The sequence below is a fragment of the Stenella coeruleoalba genome (genome assembly GCF_951394435.1).
Source record: "Stenella coeruleoalba genome assembly, chromosome: 19".
Lineage (NCBI taxonomy): Eukaryota > Metazoa > Chordata > Mammalia > Artiodactyla > Delphinidae > Stenella > Stenella coeruleoalba.
The window spans coordinates 54,079,417-54,098,904 of NC_137165.1; the positions used below are offsets into that span (position 1 = coordinate 54,079,417).

At 44.5% G+C, this 19,488-nt stretch overlaps 1 protein-coding gene across 2 annotated transcripts in view; it reads left to right on the plus strand.

The window, feature by feature from the left end:
* Positions 1-14,246: 14,246 nt before the first annotated feature.
* GRB2 (growth factor receptor bound protein 2) overlaps positions 14,247-19,488 on the plus strand; it is a 70,474-nt gene continuing 65,232 nt past the window's right edge. For both annotated transcript variants that reach the window (XM_079904312.1, XM_079904313.1), the window contains exon 1: positions 14,247-14,437. The gene's annotated coding sequence lies outside the window, so the exon portion shown is untranslated. The remainder of the gene's footprint in view (positions 14,438-19,488) is intronic.

A 19,488-nucleotide genomic window follows, 5' to 3' on the forward strand; every position in this document is an offset into this window, starting at 1 on the left:
GTCACAGGGTGGCAGTGAGTGTTTTCTCTCTAGAGAGGCCTTAAGACTTTGTAGGAAAAATAATGGTGATAATCTACAAACTGTTTTGAGATCGTTGGATGGTTGGTAATATAGGTGTGTCTACTCAGGAGCCAACAGCTAAAAGATACGGCCTGATGCGTTTTTGTTTTAATCAATTATTTACTTATTTTGAAATTTTATTTATTTTATTTATTTTTGGCTGCGTTGGGTCTTCGTTGCTGATGCACTTTTAATAACTATGGGAAATGGATCCATGTGGGATAGGTAAAATGAACACGGGGAAAACTGAGAGGTGTGTCTAAAAGGTTATGGCTCAATCATTTTGCAACACTTTTACAATGCGTTATCTTATTTTGCTTATTTGCTATTTTTCACAACCACTCTGTTTGGGGATGTATTATTTTCCCCATTTTTTCCCTGGTAAGGAAATTAAGTCACAAACAGATGATACCACATAACAGAGATTACAGTGACAGAAAGCCTAGCACTGGAACTGCCTCTCTCGCCTTCAATCCTATGTTTATTTATACGCTGTGTCTCCTGGGTCAGTCCTCCCAACCTCAAACTGGAAACTGGGGTGTCATCCTTCGTTCCTCGCTCTCACTCACCTCTCACTTTCAACCCAACAGCAAGATGCAACCACGTGTCTCCACAATCCGCTGCTGCAACCTGAGGTTTCTCCCTGCAGTGAAGGTCTCAGGTCTGTCCATCCCCACAGCCCTTCTGTCCATCTCCAACACATCGTCCTAGTCCAAGCTCACTTAGATGGTTGAAACACGCTTCTGAAATTGTTGTTACATATTTATTTGTTGACTGATTTGTTGTCCACCTTTCCCCACGGATTATAAGCTCCATGAGAGCAGGAACCTTGTCCTTTTAAATTCACCAAAGCACCCCTAGGGCCAACCTCATAATGTGCATTCAATGTGTTTGTGGCATGAATGAGTGAAAGAAAACATGCTAATTCAGCAATTCCACAGCCTATTAAAATACTCATGTCTAGAGCCCAAACCCCAGAGAATTTTTTTCTTTTCTTTTCTTTTTTTAAGATTTAATGTAATTAATTAATTTTTTGGCTGCGTTGGGTCTTTGTTGCTGCCCGCAGGCTTTCTCTAGTTGTGGCGAGCAGGGGGCTACTCTTCGTTGCTGTGCACGGGCTTCTCCATGCAATGGCTTCTCTTGTTGCAGAGCACGGGCTCTAGGCGCGTGGGCTTCAGTAGTTGCGGCACGCAGGCTCAGTAGTTGTGGCTCACGGGCTCTAGAGTGCAGGCTCAGTAGTTGTGGTGCATGGGCTTGGTTGCTCCGCGGCATGTGAGATCTTCCCGGACCAGGGCTCGAACCCGTGTCCGCTGCACTGGCAGGCAGATTCTTAACCACTGCACCACCAGGGAAGTCCCAACCCCAGAGATTTTAATTTATCTGGGTTGGGGACAGGAATCAAGATAGTACTTTTTAGGACTTCCCTGGTAGTCCAGTGGGTAAGACTCCTCGCTCCCAGTGCAGGGGGCCTGGGTTCCATCCCTGGTCGGGGAACTAGATCCCGAATACCGCAACTAAAGATCCCGCATGCAGCAATGAAGATCCCTTGTGCTGCAACTAAGACCCGGCGCAGCCAAATAAATAAATACTTTTTAAAAAGTGTACAGTTCAGTGGCATTAAGTACATTCACGTCACGGTGCAACGATCACCACCATCCATCTCCAGAACATTTTTCATCTTCCCAAACGGAAACTCCCCCCTCCCCCTCCCCTCAGTCTCTGGTAACCACTATTCAATATTTTTAAATATTCATATTTGTAAATGTTTATAAATATTCATTATATTTTTTTTACAGCTCCCCAGCAGATTCTTTTTTTTTTTTTTCTTTTAGCAGCTCTGTGTGAGGCATGCAGGATCTTAGGGACCAGGAATTGAGCCTGGGCCACGGAAGGGAAGGTGCTGAGTTAACCCCTGGACCATCAGGGAACTCCCCTCTAGCAGATTCTAACGTAAGGTCAGAATTGAGAAACGTGCACAGACAGTCCATCCACTCCCATCTTTCAGGCCCTTGGCTTCCCTCCTGATTTCCAGCCATCTTTCCCTCCGCCCCACCTCAGCCACCCATTGCCATGGTCAGACCCTACAGCTTGTCATCACTACCAGCCACGGCTGACCATCCCCATTTCGAGTGTCCCATTGTCTAAGCCCCATCTTCTATCTTCCCAGCTCCTTTTTACTCTCGTTTCCCCACCCCAACAATCCTTTGGCCCCAGGGAAGCTTTAATCTATTCACCCTACTGTTTTTACACACACGTACACACACACAAACACACTCTCACACTTATTTCTCCCTTCTCTTTTTTCTTTTTCTTTTTTCATTATGGTTAAATATACATACATAACATAAATTTACTGTTTTAACCATTTTTTTTAATTTTATTTTTGCTGTGTTGGGTCTTCGTTTTTGTGCAAGGGCTTTCTCTAGTTGTGGCAAGTGTTTTAACCATTTTTAAGTGTACAACGCAGTGTGCAACCATCCATAAGGTAAGATAAGAACTTTCTTCTCTCTCCAAACTGAAACTCAGTCCCCAACAAATACTCACTTCCCTTCCCCCTTTCTTTCTTGCCTGGCTTGGACACCAAGACCCATCACTGTATCTGGTGCCTTGCACGCACCCTCCACACCCCGACCCCTCCCCTCTTTGGTGGTATTGGCCTGGCAAATCCCAAACAGGCAAAACCAAGTTCTTCACCTGCCCTGTGTCTGCAACCAGGCAGCTGAATATAACTTGTTAAAAACAGGCAATCAGGCTGAGTGGCCTCTTTTAAATTTACACTCACAAATCTGAGTGGGACCCTAGCACCACCTGCAGTGTTACCTAAATCGACTTGATCCCCCCAGTCCAAAAGTTCAGTTTCATACCTTCTGATCAAAACAAACCTCCTGGGCTTCCCTGGTGGCGCAGTGGTTAAGAATCTGCCTGCCAAGGCAGGGGACACGGGTTCAAGCCCTGGTCCGGGAAGATCCCACATGCTGTGGAGCAACTAAGCCCGTGCACCACAACTACTGAAGCCCACGCGCCTAGAGCCCGTGCTCTGCAACAAGAGGAGCCACCGCAATGAGAAGCCTGTGCACCTCAACGAAGAGTAGCCCCTGCTCACAGCAACTAGAGAAAGCCCACGGGCAGCAACGAAGACCCAACGTAGCCAAAAAAAAAAAAAAAAAAAAAAAAAAAAAACTCCTGCACTCTTTTCCCCCTCCCCCACCTCAGGTGTCAACCCCTTGCATTTAACTGAGAGAACAGAAGCCGTCAGTATAGAAAGACTGCATCTGCCCACCACCACTGCCATCCACCCACCTACATCTGTTTTCACTTATGCCACTACTTGTCCATGAAAATGGACGAATTGCAAGGACTTTGCTTCTCAATTCCCGTCTCTCTCCTGTATCCTAAAGTCTCCCTCTCTACTAGATAATTCCCTTCAGCACACAAAGCATGCCCTAATAGGTCCTATATCTAAAATCTCTTTCTTGGCCATCCAAATCCCACTCTTTTTTTAAAATTGTATTTTATCGAAGTATACTTGATTTACAATGTTGTGTTAATTTCTGCTGTACAGCAAAGTGATTCAGTTATACATATATATACATTCTTTTTCATATTCTTTTCTTTTCCTTTTTTTTTTTTTTTGTCTGCGTTGGGTCTTCGTTGCTGTGCGCGGGCTTTCTCTAGCTGCAGCGAGCGGGGGCTACTCTACATTGCAGTGTGCAGGCTTCTCATTGCAGTGGCTTCTCTTGTTGCGGAACACGGGCTCTAGGCGAGTGGGCTTCAGTAGTTGTGGCAAGCAGGCTCAGTAGTTGTAGCGCACGGGCTTAGTTGCTCCAGGGCATGTGGGGTCTTCGTGGACCAAGGATTGAACCCATGTGCCCTGCATTGGCAGGTGGATTCTTAACCACTGCACCACCAGGGAAGTCCCCATATTCTTTTCCATAATGGTTTATCACAGGATATTGAATATAGTTCCCTGTGCTAGACAGTAGGACCTTGTTGTTTATCCACCCTATATATAATAGTTTGCATCTGCTAACCCCAAGCTCCCAATCCTTCCCTCCCCCTTGGCAACCACAAATCTGTTCTTTATGTCTGTGAGTCTGTTTCTGTTTCATAGATAAGTTCACTTATGTCCTATTTTAGATTCCACATATAAGTGATATGGTATTTGTCTTTCTCTGACTTACTTCACTTAGTATAATAAGCTCTAGGTCCATTTTTTTTGGACTAATATCTACTATTTATTGGACAATTTGCAAAGCACTGTGCTACACATCACATACATTATTTCAACTGTTTCTCATGGAAGCCCTATGAGGTAGGTATTGTATCCACATCTTACAAAGAACTCAACACAAATGCAAATGGCATTATTTCATTCCTTTCTATGGCTAAGTAGTATTCCATTGTATATATGTACCACATCTTCTTTATCTGTTCATCTGTCAATGGACATTTATGTTGTTTCCATGTCCTGGCTATTGTGAATAGTGCTGCTGTGAACATAGGGGTGCGTGTGTCTTTTTGAATTATATTGTTTTGTCTGGATATGTAATCCCATAAGTGGAATTGCTGGATCATATGGCAACTCTATTTTTAGGGGTTTTTTTTTTTTCTGGCCATGCCCTGCAGCATGTGGGATCTTAGTTCCCTGACCAGGAATCGAACCCGGGCCCCCTGCATTGGAAGTGGGGAGTCTTAACTACTGGGCCTCCAGCGAAGTTCCTATTTTTAGTCTTTTGAGGAACCTCCATACTGTTCTCATAGTGGCTGCACCAATTTACATTCCCACCAACAGTGCAGGAGGGCTCCCCAAATCCTACTCTTTGCTCTGTTTTATAGCAAAACTCTTACAAAGAATTATCTGTACTTACTGCCTGCACTTGCTTACATTCCTTATTCTCTTTTCCCCCAATTCTTTCTCTAATCTCCTCCATCAGACTCTCACCCCACCAGCTATTGAGACTGTCCTTGTCAATATCACCCACAACCTCCATCTCTCTAAATTCAGTGGTTGACTCAGTTTTCACCTTGCCCATCCTCTAGCAACATTGGGCACAGCTGCCTATCCCCTCCTTATGGAAACACTGAATTTCGCCATCCAGACATAGTCATAATATCTACCACGTATTGTTATTGTAGGGACTAAATGAAATAATGTACATAAAGCCCGTAGACTTTTCCTGGCCCCAAATTAGTGCTCAATCCCTGCCAGCTAGTCTTAAATATAATATTTTCATCTTTCATGGGAGGATGGGTTCATTTAATACTTGTCTAATTAAGACTTAGTTTGTAAAAAAAAAAAAAAAAAATTAGGGAGTTCACTGGTGGTCCAGTGGTTAAGAATCAGCCTTCCAATGCAGGGGAGGTGGCTTCGATCCCTGGTCAGGGAATTAAGATCCCACATGCCACAGGGTAACTAAGCCTGCACGTCACAACAAAGAGCCCATGTGCCACAATGAAAAATCCCACGTGTCACAACTAAGACTCGACACAACCAAAAATAAATAAATAAAATTTTTTAAAAAAGAAAAAATTAAAAAGCCAAAGGACATCAGAGACTCAAATAAATTTTTTTTTAATGGGAAATTTTAAGGGAGAAGGAGAGGGAGAGTCTCATATGCAGAATATCTAATTTTAATAAAATATATAATAGAACCAATACTGGAGAAACTTCCTAGTATTAAAATCGCTAATGCTTCTTTCTCGCAGGCATAGGAACAGTGGGGACATTTCCACCCTTTGGATACATCACTTGCAATTTAGCTCAGGCCAAAATGGAATTGACTTCATCTCCTTAATGAACAGAACATATTCTAATGAAAGAGCCACATGGAAACTGAAACAGAAGGAATAGAGAAGGGCCACCCTCCTTGAACTTGACTCTGACATTGCTCCAGAGAGCTGTCAGGATCAGAGTCCATTTGCTTATCTGGACTTTTATTTTTTAATTTATTTACAATGTGGTGCTAAGAAGTACCACCCGCCCAGACCTCGACCACGCCAATGGGCTTTACTGGCATTTCTCAGCCACAGGCAGCTTAAGACCCAGGGGAGTGCACTGGGGAAAGAGTCCCAAGTTCTCTCCTGCCCATAGCAACTCACATCCTGATTCCTGTAATCAAGGATACATTGGGAAGATCCCAGAATCCCCACGACTCAATTATTCAGTAAGTATTGTCTCTCAAAGCCTGGTCCAAAGATGACCAGGCTAAGAATTACCTGCAGCTGCTTATTTAAAATGCATATTTCTGAGCCCTTCCCAGACCTAATGAGTTGAATATCTCTGGGTCACTGGAGCTCGCATTTTAAACAGGTCTCCAGGCAATTCTCTTGTGCATTAAAATGTGAGCACTGCTACATTAGGGAAGAATTGTTGGCCCTTTTCTCCATTTTAAAAACTTGCTATTTGGTCTAGAGGGGCCTCAACTTGGTTCTACCTATTAGAATGCCAGCTACTCTTCAAGACAACTCAGATACTACATCCTCTGTGAAGCCTTCCTGGACTCCCTATCCCCAGGTTCTCTCTCCTGGACTCCTTTCACCCTGAGTCCAGTGCTCCAAAAGCACTTGTTATGCGGTATTGCATTATTTGGAGTCAGGCTTTATCACCACGGGAGTTTATAAAGTTCTTAGCGACACTGACTTGTAAAAATTCATTTTTCTACCCATCCACCCTTGTCCCTAGTTCCCAATCTTGCACACAGTGTTCAATAAAAATTAGTCACATAAATGAATATCGTTTGGTAAAACTGATTTGGCGAATGACCTAAGAGAAAAGAGGAGTGACGGCCGAGAATGTGGAAGGAAGGAGACAGATAAGAAAGAAATTACAGAATTATAGCTGGTTACTATACTATGACTGTCAATGCCTAAGAAAAGTGGCGAGTGAGCAATATTTTAAGAAAAGATAGGATGTTTTGACATAAATGTCTCTTAGCGATAACCGAGGAAGTAAGTGCTCCCCAACAGGCATGCCTCTTCGTTTATCTTTTCTCTTTCCTTCCTCTTTCCTTCTTTCCCTTCCCCTGTTCCTTTCCAGCATTTCTCATCTACTTCCTCTCCCTTGTTTCCATTTACCTTCTTTTAAAAAAAACTTTTTTATGAGAACGTAATTGATTTTCAATGTTATGTTAGTTTCAGGTGTCTCCATTTACCTTCCTTAAAACTCCTTCTATCCTCCTACCATACCTTAAGCCAGCCTGTCATTTGGTTGTTAAACATTAATTACAAGGTGTCGACTGAAAAAAATGCACAACCTAAAGTGAAAAATTATGTTTTATTCAGCGGACATTCTGAGGACTTCAAGCCCAGGAGATAGGACTCTCAGATCACTCTGAGGGAAGGGGGGTGGGCCAGAATATATAGGAGTTTTTGCAACAAAGACCAGGTTGTCAGAACATCAAAAGATTACTGTTAATTAAAGAAAACCAGATATCTGCAAGTTAAGGAATTTAGCACTTTTCTGTGTATGGGAAGAGGCAAGAGTCTGGGCTCACTGAAATCATTCCTTTGAAATGCACCTCGGCTATCTGGGGCCAGTCTCCAGCTTTTCTCCATCCTGAACCCCCTCAGGGTGCACAGGTGGGGGTGACGGCAGTACCTGAGGGCTTGGCAGTGGGCAGCCTGTTTGGCTCCAACGTGAGTTCCCTCAGGGCTCACCACTGGGGCAGCTGTAATGTGATGGCTTGATGGCTGCAACATCCTTTGTTTACTGATATGGCAGGCAATACATTTCATCCACACAGGCATTAGATTAGGTGTGAGGAGCCAGGAAAACAAAACATGGTCCCTGTCCTTGAGGAACTTGCAGTCTAAAGGGGAGAAGGACAAGCAAGCAGATGGCTCACATATGGTCTTACGAAAACAGGAATGATGGAGTTGCCAAGGGTGCTATGAGAACACATTGGAGGGACCAGAGCATCATGGGAGGCTTCCTGGTGGAGGTGGCACTGCGTTGACATTTGGAGGACAGACAGGAGCCAGGCGATGGCAGGGAAGGCAGGGAGAGGAGGCATTCTAGCCCAAAGGGGCAGTATGCACAAAAACTTGGAGGTAAGAGAATTGTACAGTCATTCAGGAAGCTGCAAGTCATCCAGAAGACTAGCTGAGGGCTTGGCAGTAGAAGAGTTGAAAGGGCTGAGGCTGGAGTTGCTGGCAGCGGCCAGCCACGAGGGCCATATGGGGCATGCTAAGGGCCTCCTCTGTGACCCCCTGATTTGACTTGTATTTCAGAGAGCCCACTCTGGCTGCATTGTAGTGACTTAGAAGGGGGCAGGATGATCGGTGAGCCCCCCAGGAAGGATGGTGGTGTGTGGACCAGGTGATGGAAACGGAGTCAGGAGGTAGAGGAAGGGAAGTCACAGGACTTGGTGTCCCAGTGGTAGGCTCAGCATCAGAGGCCACCCTCAAAGCTTGAGAGGTATGCTAGAGCAGAGGAGATTCTAAGATAAGAACTTCCAAGATCAATTAAACAGGTGGGAGTAGAATTTCAATGACCAATTTTGGTTGTCACTGGCTGCCTGGTTCCTTCCCACTAAAGAAAAACTCAGAACAGTGGTCTCAGAGGAGGTGCCTGAGATGGGCTTTCAAGGTTCAGTCAATGCCAGGGCAGTGTCCAGTTCTGACCGGCAGGTGGCACCACCACAGCTCACAGAAAGCAAAGTGAGAAACCCTCTCCGACGACTCAAAATAACCGCAAACCCCAACCGAAAAGAGAGCCGTTTGGTGATTAATTTCTGCATTCCAAAGCGACTGATGTGGCCAATTTGTAATTAGCAAGTTTTGCTACAGTTGCAACAGCGTTTCATACCAGGGAGTGGCTTGTACCTCACAATTTGCCTCTTGCTCCCATTTCTTTTTGCTATTTAACACACATTCTAAATATTACTGCTTCTAGTGTGGATTTTTTCTCTGCATGCAATGATCTTGGGCAGCATTCTCTCAAGTTTCTGAGTCTGTGTCTGCATAGAGGAGTTTTTAATCGAAGAGGCAATGTAACAGATGTTGAAGGGTTTTTTTTTTTTTAAGTCATCCCCAATTGCTTCATTTCAACACGATTATTTTTACTTTTAAATGTTCCCTTCCAAATCTGGTCCATAGGCATATATTTTCACATAGACATACTCAGAGTCTGTTTTATCAATTTTAAAAGGAAGCGCATCATTTTTTTTCTTTTCCCTTAGTTATCTAGTCTCTTCTGAGATCTCACCCACTTCCTTAGCTTCAAATAACACATTCGCACAGAAAGTCAGCCACATCTTTATCTCTAGTCAACTTCCGGTATTTATTCATCCATCCCTCCCTCCATCCATTAATTCAGTCCAGGCACTGTGCTGGGGGCTGGGAATACACATGTGAGAAGGTGTGGTCCTGTTTGGGAGCTGTTAAGCATTTGGTGGTGGATGGGGGAGGGGGGAGAGTGAAGAAACCATTATGCAGCAGTGAGATTGGAGGTCCAGTGGGAATTTTGAGGAAGAAACCTTAAAACTGACTTGGGGGCCTAAAGAAGGGGGAGAAGACCAACTGAGCAGAGGAAACTGAACGTGCAAAGATACAGACCCTCAAAAGATCATGACACCTTCCGGAAACCACAGTGGTTTAGAATTGGTGGAGTGTGTGTTGGCCAGAGACCGAGAGAGTGGGGCTGGCAGGCAGCGGCCAGATCCATGAGGGTCTTGCCCAGATCTTAGGACATTATCTTGTAGATGATAAAAGCTTAGTTCCAATTGATTTTTCACTCTGCAGCTAGAGTGTGAATGTATTTTGTAGATGAAAAGCTGACCACAGCCCACCCCGGCTTCAGTATCTCATAGAATCAAGTAGCAAGCGGGATCTTAGTTCCCCGACCAGGGATCAAGCCTGTGGAAGCGCGGAGTCCTAACCACTGGACGCCAGGGAAGTACTTTACGTCCCTAGTTTTTAGCAGCACTGGAAAGGCCCAGCATGCCCCTCTCCAAATGCTTCACCCGTGTGCCACATTCTTCATCCCAGCTGTAAATGGCTTCCTGGAGTACTCTCTTACTGTCTGGCCTTTGCACATGCTGTACACTCTCCTGGAATACTCTTTTCCTCTCAGGCTAACAGAGTCTCAGTTGGTCTTCCCTGATCCTGGACTAGGTCAGGTCCCCTGCTGTGTGCTCCCAAAGCTGCCAGTCCTGAGAGTGTTATATTCTCAGCGGTATGTCTTCCCCTTCAGACTGCGAGCTCTGTGACAGGTTATCCTGCTGTTTCCAGAGTAGATGCTCAGCTAATATTGTGGAGAGGAAGAATGAATGCACTGAGCTTTTGGACAGTGTACTGGATATTTCTACCTGCATGTCTCCCAGAATGATGAACCCTACATTTCCCAGACTGCGGCATCATCATCTTCTTGCCTGTCCCTTCCCTGTACATGCCCTGCCCCACCACTTCCTGCCCAGTCAGCTCCTCCTCCCTTTTAAAAAAATATTTATTTATTTATTTGGCTGCACTGGGTCTTAGTTGCGATATGCAGGATCTTTAGCTGCGGCATGCGAACTCTTAGTTGCAGCATGTGGGATCTAATTCCCTGTTGAGGGATTGAACTGGGCCCCCTGCGCTGGGAGCATGGAGTCTTAGCCACTGGACCACCAGGGAAGTCCCAGCTCCTCCTCTTTATTTTTTATTTTTTATAACAACTTTATTGGAGTATAATTGCTTTACAATGGTGTGTTAGTTTCTGCTGTATAACAAAGTGAATCAGCTGTACATAAAGATACATCCCCATATCTCCTCCCTCTTGCGTCTCCTTCCCACCCTCCCTATCCCACCCCTCTGGGTGGACACAAAGCACCGATCTGTCCTGTTTTAGAAGTAAGGAAGCTGAGATCCAGACTAACTGGCGACATGGCTGGTGAGTGGCAGTCAGGATTGGAACCCAGTTTTCTAGGCTTTAATCCATCCTTCCTCTATGGGGTGGATTAATCCGGGCCCCTGTGCCGTGGAACCTGGCACAGTGCCTCTGTCTGCTTTTCCCCATGCTGCCATCTGCCTGCCTATGGGGTTGCCTCTGACAGCCCAGCATTGTTGGGCAGTATTCTGGAAAGCCCCCCCCTCACTCATCCTTTACAAACATTTTGACCACATCTGCAAAGTTCCAGCTGTCTGGCTCCGCCCTGAATCCTGGCGTTTATGCTGATTTGGAAATTGGAATCAGTAGGCTAACTGTGGCTCTGCTGGTGGACTTTCACTTGGCAGGAACTGGCTCTTCATCCTGGGTGGTTTCCAGCAGGAATCCCCCTCTGCACTTCCTACCTGTGGAACCTAATCTCCATTTTTAACACGAGGCCTCTCGGATGCTGTGCAAACCGACTTTGACACTAGTGTGCAGTTAACCAGTGTTTACTGGAGGAGAGGCTCAGCAATGGAAAGGATCAGAGCTCCCCAGTCCTCACTCAGTGTTTTTCAGTTGATTAATGAAATGTGACTTGTGTTCTTCCTATTATCCAGCTCTAAAATGATATAATAATGTGTTAACTTTTGTGAGGTACCATATATACGTGTTGCTACGGTATCGACATTCCTTACAGGAAAGCTGTAGTAAAAGTCCAGCGTCCAAAAGTAGAGAAGACGTTGCCTGGATACTAGCAAATTTCAAGAACTTAACTTCTAGGCAGCACACTTGAAAAGGGATTTTTCTCTTCTGTCTCAGGAAATATGGCCACAACGTTTTCTTAAGAGAATCTGGCATTCGGGGAGTTTTTAATCTCAGAGAGACCAGTGTAGTTGGGGAAGGTTGCTGGGCTGTGAATGGGGACGAAGCACAGGGAAATGGGCAGTTTTCCAGCCTTGGTTTCATATCAACAAGCAGGAGTCCTTACTGCCCTACAGGGTGGGAGTCCTGGCAGAAATCCTCTGCAACTGCAAAAAGACAAAATCCACTTGGAAGGTAAAGCAGCAACAAAAGGGCTTCGGTTCTAATTACAGAGTTGTCAGGTTGAAGAAAAATGGTTGTGGGATAACAGGGAGATGAAAAACTTGGTTCTTAGTACAGTGGGTTTTCCTTGGGAAGCTTTAGTTCTTGATTCAACTTCTTACGCAGGTGTGGATCAACCGTGTCTTCCGTTGTGCTCTTTCTCCAGCTGTTTTGTAGATCAGCTGATGAACCATTTCCTGGTTTTTCAGAGGTTGGTAGAGGTCCTTGCTGTTCTTGTGCTTACTTGCTCGTTTGTTCCTTTATACACTTATTTATTCACTACATATTTTGAAAGTGTTTTTGCATTGACAGAAAATACAGGGACAAGCCCTGTTTCGTCACTCAGACCTGCTGGTTTGGATTCCTTTCACCTCTCTTCTCTGCTGATAGTGAGGGGAAGGGTCCTGCTAGTGTTGGAGGGTCTCCTGCAGAGGCGGGGTGTGGCTGTGTGTCACCGTGAGGGCAAGGACACTGGCCCCAGCTCCTCCTCTTGACTGGCAAATTTGTCTGCTGTTCTTCCCACTCAAAACGAAGAACTGCAACTTTTCCCTCACTTCCTTCTCCTCTGTGCTCAGCAGCTAAGTCCTTCCCTTTCATTTCTTTTTTTTTTTTTCTGGCCACCATTCTAAAACAAAGTATCAAAGTGGGGGAAAAATATGGGTTTCAGAATAAGACAGGCCTAGGCTCAAATCTCAGATCTACTATATTTGGGTTTCCTTGGGTAAGTTTCTAACCTCTTTAAGTCTCAGTTTCCCAGTCTGTAAAATGGGGATATTATCCACCGTAGAAACTCTATGACTTTAGTATACATCGGGTGGTGAATAGATGGTCCTCTTGTTATTTTCACCTCATGTCAGGCATCTCTTGCTCAAAAACCTTCAGAGGTTGTTACTTGTCAATGAAGCCTAAACTGTACATCTTGGCCTTGCCTTTCATTATTCCTCCCCCTAAATCCTAAACTCTGGCCAATCTGAAATATTGGCTGACTCCATCCCTCTTTCCTCTCTGCTTTCATGTTGCAATTCAAACACCAAGTCCTCCCTGATTACCTGAGCACCAAGTAACTGGCTCCCTCCTCTGCAGTCCTGTATGTAGTTCAATGGCACTTAGGGCCAACTGTTTTGCCTTGCAGACTAGGCAACTCTCCTCTAGATGACAAATTGCTGAAAGCAGAGACTTGGTTGGGTTCATCTATCACCCTGCATAGTGCCTTACATGCAGCTGATGTGAAAGAACAATTCATTCTCCTTATTTCAATGGGCTTGTTTTCTCTATAGAATCAGATGTTTGGTTATTCTCAGCTCTAACTATTTTGTTGGCTTCCAGGAAGCACCTTACCATTAGATGCTCTGTTCTCTCTTTTAACTGGAAAGAGCTTTTGGAACTGAAAAATAAAGAGTTACTCCTACAAGCCTCATCTTCTGCCACTGCCCGGTTACGAATCGAACTACTTAGCATTGCACAGAACACGACTCTCACACCTCCGTTCCTTTGTACGTGCGTGACGTTCCCTTCACCTGGAATGCTATTGCCCGTGCTTCTCTGGCGAACTCCTACACATCCTCCAAGACTCGGCTCAGACGTCACCACAATCACCTTCTCTGGGTAGGCTTTTCTGAGATGGGCAGAGTAGCCCCCCCCCCCCGCAACTTTTTAGCTTCCTCAGCACTCTCCAAATAATTCTAACAGGACTTAGGTATAATTTGTTTACTTTTCTTCCACTCTTCTAGAGTATAGAATCTAGACCCTGAATTCCTTGAGGGCCAGGATTTCTGTTCGTCGTTGTACCTTCTACGCTTAGCATGTATTAGGCGCTTGATTCAATCTATGAGCGACTGTGTTAATTCATCTAATACTGCAGAGTTTGTTCGGACCGGATTCTCAAATATTTCAAGACCTGGTCCTCTATTTGGAGTGCTTCACGCTGGAGGGAGATTCTCCCTCCAACCCCCCAGCCAAATTGTCTTGCTTTGGTGGAAGGGGAAAGGGCGTGGATAAGAGTTACTCCTTCAAGGGTGAGCTCTATTTACCCGCTCTGGCACCGAGAGGGTTACAGCAACCCCGGGGGTGGAGCCCTGCCGGTGCCACCTGCTGAGGGCGGCCCGGCGCCTGCGCCCTGGCCTATAGCTGGTCTACCTGCGGGGGCCTGGCCGAGGAGGAGCGCTTGCGCTCTGGGCCTTTTCCGCTGGGGGAAGTCTCGCGGGGGCGGGGCGGGGCGGGGCGGGGCCGCGCCGGGAAGTTCTCGCGGGACCGCGACGAGGAGCGGAAGCGAGGCGGCAGTACCGCTTCAGCGACCGGACGACGACGACTGCGGCGGCGGCGACGGAGACTGTGGCGGTGACGGCAGCGAGAACAGTCGCTGCCCTCGGGGAGCAGCAGCGGGGTCGGCGGCCGCTCGCACCGTTGCGGAGGGGCCGGCCGGGCGCGGAGCGGAGCAGCTGCGCCACGGTGAGTACGGCCGGCGGCGGCGGCGCTGCTCCCGTACCCCTTCCTCCCCTCTCCGCAGCGGGAGTCGGCCCGGGGGGCCCGGGCCTGCGTACCGAGGGCTGCCGGGCCTGGAGGTCGGGACAGTGAGGAACGGGGCGGGAAGCGGAATCCCTGGGCTCCCCGGGAGCCCAGTTTCCCCTTCTGGGGCGCTTCCTTCCTGGGGACCTTTCCTCCCCTGTCCCTTGGCTCGGGACAGAGCTTCGGACCCCGGGGCAAGAGGCTGGGGGGCTCCTAATTAAATTTCGTGCCGTTTTCGTGGGGGTTTGCCCAGAAGGGGCCCAGGAGAAGCCCGAGAGCACGGGGTACTCATTCTGTGAGTCAGTCTGACTTGGTCCGGGAGGCGGGGGATTCGCAGAGGGCTGCAAATGTGATTGATGCTCCTTCGACCTGCACGGTCACCAAGTCACCGTCTCCTGGTGTTTCGGGGCCGAATTTTGGGAGGAAACCCACCAACCTTATTAATACTGTGAGTGAGGACGTTTGCTACTGGAGCCAGTCAAGATGCCTTTGCTTCTGTAGCGCCTTTTTTTTTTTTTTCTTTTTTGACTAGTCTCTGAAAAACATTGGTCAAGAAAAATAAGCAGCAGTTGATTGGAATGCTGCGAGGAAAGATTTCAGTAAGAGACGGGAGGGAATCACTGGTATTTTTCATTTGCAGCGCTCTCCGTGTCTATGATTTACATGTGAGTTACAGCTTATTTAGGGAGTTAAACTAGGCTGGCTTCAGATGCAGTAAGAATATAATTTGCAGAGGAGCCAAGTGCCTCGCGGTCTGACTTTTGGTACTGTGGGTTATCAGAAAAAAGTGGGAAAGACACGAGAGAAATTAGCATTAGTTTCTTTGGCTTTCTAGTGCCTCTTTCACTTTGTGCTGCCCAGTTGCCTTCCCTTTCTATTTCTCTCCATTCCACTGCGGACACTAAATGTTTACTCCTATAATGCAAGTCACTTGCCCCCTCCCCCCCTTTTTTTCTAATCTACTTCCCCTTCCTCCTTTTTGTCCCCTCTCTGGCATAATTTTTCGAGGTTTCGGCTCTTTGGCACAATTCGTTTTTTCCCTCATATAAAGATCCCGTTTCTCTCCCGGGAAGATGCCCTCTTTCCTGCTTTATTCTTCATTTTTGAGCGTCCACTGTGTTCCTTCAGTCTGCCAGAAGGGTTGCTAGAGAGCCATGCGAGACTTAACGTTCTCCCCCTGGGAACTGGGAGGCGCAAAGGATTGAATTCAGCTCTAAGTAATCAATACTGCCACTCGGTCACAGGTGTAGCTTGTGTTTTTGCGTTTTAATTGTTTTCTTCACTTTTAGATCATGTTGTTGTGCCTGCTCATGCTTTTCTTCTTATGTCTCTTTTATGTTAGTAAGGGAGATTGGGTCATTTTGGGGCTTGTGTGACTTCTTTTTGGCTTTTAGTGGGGGTGGTGAATGTTAAAAGCGAAAACCAACCATAGTCCTATATTACAATAGAATTAAGATAGCTTGAAACATTTAAGGGAATAGAATTTATTTAGACCATTGATGAATTAATTAAAGCTTGCCCATTGTAATAGTACTAATTTATTCTTTACCAGCCTTCTAAGATAAGGTGTCTTTTCCTGCATCTGTTACAATCAGCCTTCTTTGTTGTTGGGTTTGGTTTTTGTTTTTTTTTGACAGAAAGAAAGAAATTTGTTCTCTTGCTCCTTCCTTTGTTCAAAATTTTCTGAATCCCAAAATTAAAAGTTAATTCTTGTAATCAGCTCTCTTTGATACTAAAAGAAAGCATTTAAATGTTTGAGGCAGTTTCCTTAGCCAGTGTATTCAGATTGGAGGGACTACTATTAGATTTTAAATACTAAGTTGGTGGTACTTAGAGATTTTTCTCAATAATTCCTGTTATGTTGCACGTTATGCCGCAACAATTCTAATTGTTACTTAGAACAGAAGAGTAATAGATTTTGGAGAAATGAAGTAATACAGAGTAGAGACCCGCCATGGTCTCCTGAGAGAAACTAATATTGATAGTTACTTGATTAATTCAGAAGAACTTTCCAGCACTCCTGAACGGCCATTGAGAGCCTTTCATTTTATTTGTCAAAGTTGGGTTTTTCCCAGTTATGCCAAGTGAATATGAATTATTGTCATTTTATGCAAAGACTTTGTAGTGCATTGTCTGAGATGCAAAGTTTAAAATCTAGTCAAGGCACCCTTACAGCACAGCAGTGATTTTTTAAATTTAGCATGCATAAGAATTACCTGTGAATCTTACTTAAAATTAGGTTCCGGGCTAAGGCCACTACCTTGCCGAACTCCAGAAGGCATCTCACAGTGAAATCAGTCCCTGAATGGGGTGAGTTTGATGTAGCTGATCCAAGAACCAAAACTGTTGGTACAGGATGCACCCGTAAATTAATGAGACTGAAATGTGGCTTTAAATTACTCGAAGGTACATTTTCTGTATATACACAGTAAATGTTTAAAAGCCCAGTAGAATAAGTGACTATAGATGTGATTAGTTTTATATATGTGAATATTTGAGCATTGTTAGGACTTGATTTGGAGGTATTTAATTTTAGTTCATACTTAATAGACTGTTAATTTGCCTATCAGAGCGTTCCTCTGAGTCCATATGTAAATGGAAGTTCTAGATTTACTGAGAACATGTGGACCGATATTTGAAGAGGTACTGGTGATGCTGGTTTAATACCTCTTAGCACTTTATGCCAGGGACTCAGCATTTACAGGTGCTGTCTCTTTTAATTAGCAAAATGACCTTATAAGCTGTAGATGCTATTATTTTCCCCATTTTCTAGCTGAGGGACACTAGGGATTAGAAAATGTAAGTTATTTCTCCAGTGTTGCCCACCTAGTTAGTAAGTGGTACAGTGACAGTTGAATCCAGGTCTAACTCCAGAGCGCCAGTAAGATTTGTTTTTGTTTTTTCTGACTTACAAAAGCAATACATGCTTATAGTAAAGACAATGAAAATACAATTGAGGTGTATGGTACAGAAAGTAAAAATATTCTGTGAACTCGCTTCCAGAGGTAATCATTGTTAACCTTTTGAATTTTTTTTTTTTAGCACACACTGATGTATTATTTTATGGAAGTATGATAAACTAATTTTTCTGCAGTTTTAAAAAAAACTTGATAATAATGTATCTTGATATATAGAAAGATATTTCTTGTTATGCTCAGGGATACATGTATTTTGCACATGGTATTTGTGTCACTATTTTAGTGAGATAAATCTGGGACATGGCATTGCTTGTCCAAGGGTATGTATTTTATTTTATTTTTTATTTTTATTTTTTTTTGTGGTACGCGGGCCTCTCACTGTTGTGGCCTCGCCTGTTGCGGAGCACAGGCTCCAGACGCGCAGGCTCAGCGGCCGTGGCTCACAGGCCCAGCCGCTCCGCGGCTTGTGGGCTCTTCCCGGACCGGGGCATGAACCCGTGTCCCCTGCATCGGCAGGCAGACTCTCAACCACTGCGCCACCAGGGAAGCCCAAGGGTATATATTTTAAATTTGTCAATAGATGCTGTAAAATTACTCTCCAAAAAGATTGAACTAATTAATTCCCTGACAGAGTGTGAGCTCTGTGGTGATTTTATTTTTATAATCCAGTACTAAGCCTATTGTTAGGCATATAGTAGCTGTTCAAAATGTTAATTTAGTCTGAGAATCTCTTTATCCATAGTATCACAGAGACTGGATGTTATAAATCTTTAAAAAATTTGACAATTAGTAGGTGAAAGAAATCTCATTGTTTTAATTTGCTGATTTTTGTTTGTTTCGGTTTTTTTGGCTGCGCCATGAAGCTTGGGGGATTTCAGTTCCCCAACCAGGGACTGAACCCGGGCCATGGCAGTGTAAGCCTTAATTTTCCATTTTTAATAATGAAGACAAACATCTAATATGTTTTAAGTAGAGTCACGTTTTAACTTAGAGTGACTTAATGTCAGGCTCTGTCTGTAGCGCTTCATATATGTCTATTATCTGTATTACCTAATTCAATGCTCAGTGAATTTTATAAAGTTGGTGATATTATACCCATTTTACAGATGAGAAAACTGAGGCTTGTTTAAAAGCCTTGCCCAAAATTATAGCTGGTAAGCATCAAGGTCATTACTTGAACTTGGGGTCAGCCTGCCTTTACAAATGATGCAGGGTTAACACTAAGCTATACTGGCCCAGTGAAGTGTCGTGTATTTTATTTTCTGTGAATTTTGGGAAGAAGAGAGTTGAATGGAAGACAGAAAATAAAATCCTACAAATACCTTTAGGAGACTGCAGTTTACGATACAGTGCGTATTGCTTTAAATGAACAGTTGAAGCTGCTCTTGCCTTGTTAAAATTCTCTGCTTGTGATGGGCTGCAGGATGTGTGCTGGTAACAGTTCAGACATACTCTGTCATCAGGCTTCAGGGTTAAATGTACTCCCAGCCCATTTTCTTGAGAAATTTACAGCAACATATACTCTGTTAAAAACATTATACATTGTGTCCACTTTCAGATTTCTTTCTTCCTTTTAAAGTAATTAATGTGGTGTATGTGATAGAATTTTTTTGTCTTTAATGAAACACACCCTTTTGAATTTCTTGAGCCTGCATGTTTTTCAGTGGATAGCTTAAAACCTGGCCTTCTCAAGTTTTCTCTGTGAAACGCTAATTTTTACTTGGCATCACCGCAAAAGTATTGATTGGTTGGTTTTCATTCCTATTAAACTGTATCTTACAAAGCAATTGTTACTTGAAACACGATTTTCAAGAGTGTTGTCTGTTTAAGTTTTCTCTAGGAAACCTTTGGTAGATAAGTTGAGTAACAGCAGGAGAGCAAATGTTGAAAACTCTTGGTTTTTATGGTCTGGCTGTTCAGTCACACTGCAGCTGTCTGGAATCATGAATGACATAGAAGTTTATGCCCTGTACTGCATAGTACCTTGACAGTGACAGTGCTTTAGGTTTCTGTCTGATTTCTGTTTTTCAAAAATGAAACTTCTGAAGTTTTTTGGATCTGCGCAATTATTCTTCA